Genomic DNA, 1,974 nt, shown 5'->3' with positions numbered 1-1,974 from the left:
GGCTCGCGGGCCCGGACGGAGATTCGGGGTCGGAGAAGCAGGGGCGTGACAAGAGGGAGGGTGAGTGCTCCTCGGTTGCCGGAGGACAGTGAGGTTTTGGGGAAGAAACGGAGACAGGGACACGGAGGGGACAGAGGTGGATCTGGCTTAGCTCCGATCCCGTTGCCGGCAGAGAGTGCAGGCGTCAGGGGGGTTCCTGTGCTGAAAGAGCAACGGGGAGGGTGGGAGAGTGCATGGAAGGGCAGGGTTGGGGGTTTGTCGTGGGGGGCGGCCATCCATGAGCTCACTAGTGATGGGCAGTGCGAAGAGAATAGTGGGGGGGCAGGGGACGCAGGGCAGACCTGTGAGAGGCAGCGCAGCTGGCAGTACTGGGAGGTTGGCTATGGGGTGCAAAGTGAGGGACCTGCTGCGGGGTTTGGCTCCGTCTCTGTCCCGGATGTCTTTCCACAGGGGGGAATAATCGCGGAGGATGGAGAAATTCCGGGGCCGTCCCGGAGTGAGGCTTGGCGTAATGAGGCATCGACAGCGGAGGATCCAGGTCCGTGGGACAAGGATATTTGGAGGATTTTCCGGGGTGGAGCCCGATACAGCTGGTGAGTTTATCATATTTCCTCGTCAAAAAAGGGGGTGGCACCTAGTGCACAAGAGGAAGAGTGCAGGCAGGAGAGGGGTTTGTAGTGGGGGGGGGGAGCGCAGAGTGGTGTTGCCGCAGATTAAAGGAAATGGCAAGTTAGGGGATAAAAAGGGGTCGTTAAGTCAGGGAAAGCTAAAAAGAAAAGACGGAGAGCGCGGTCCAGTTCGTCCGATTCGTCGACTTCGTCTTCTTCATCTTCATCTTCTTCCTCTGTTCTTCGGGATCGGGGTCTGCAGTGCGGTCGGGCGCTGTTGGGGGGGCACAGTACACGGAGCCCCGGCATTAGTGGCTCTTACAGAGCTTTGGGAAAGAGGTGCCGCGTTCCATTAGAAAACGTATTCGGCGCCGCCAATTCATTGATATTTTTCAATTATTGGAAGGGAGGAGGGGAAAACGCAAAGGGGAAGAAGAGGCGAGAAAAAGGTGAGAGATTTTTGGGAGCTCAGAAGAAGGTAGCTCGTAATATTCATAACTGGATGCGAGCTTTTTTACGGTTAGCCAGTGTGGTTGGGAAAAAGGATCCGTCGCAATATGGAGCTCTGCTGTCGTATGCTGACTCCATCTTGGAGTCAGCATACGACATAATTTAACCAAGACCAACCCTCCATTACGAGGGTTGGTCTTGGTTAAATTATGATGAACGTTTTCGAGATCGTATGGAGGAGAATAAATTATCTCCTGGGGTACGCAAGACGTGGGACTCTGGTTAACCCAGATGGTTTCGCGGTTGTCCGGTGGAGGGCAAGGACAGGGGCTGGGTGCAAGTACAGGGCAGGTTCGGCCCTTTCGGAAGAACGCGCCCGGAAGCGGGCAAGGGAAAGGGCAGCGCGGGGCGTTCAGATGTCTGCTGGCGCTTTAATCGGTCCGAGTGCATCTTCCCGATTGTAAATTCCGGCATGCTTGTTCCACCTGTGGAGCAGGACATCCTGCTGTCAAATTGTTTCAAGCGACAAGGGGAGGGAGCATCTTCAATGCAGACTCAAAAAGGTTCAGGGAAGCCAGGCATTTGAGGCGGGCGCGGACTCCGCGTCCGAAGTTGCTGTCATGGAGCCTTGGTTGCGATTATATCCTAACAGAGGGGGGGGCGTCGTTATTATTGCAAGGTTTACGGGGAGGTTTTAAAATTCCATTCCGTGGGGGTCGGCCGTTGGGGGAGGGGGATAATTGTCCTCGGTGCACGTCTGGTGGACGTGGTTCGGGAAAAAGTGGAGAGCAGAAATTGAACTTGGAAGAATCGCTGGTCCGTTTTCGGAACTTCCATTTGAGGAATTTGGTGTTATCCCCGTTGGCAGTCATTCCAAAACGGTGACCCGGGTAAATTTAGGTTAATTCATACCTTT

Source organism: Rhinatrema bivittatum, unplaced genomic scaffold (assembly GCF_901001135.1).
Source record: "Rhinatrema bivittatum unplaced genomic scaffold, aRhiBiv1.1, whole genome shotgun sequence".
In the NCBI taxonomy this organism is placed as follows: Eukaryota; Metazoa; Chordata; class Amphibia; order Gymnophiona; family Rhinatrematidae; genus Rhinatrema; species Rhinatrema bivittatum.
This window is presented reverse-complemented; position numbering follows the sequence as displayed.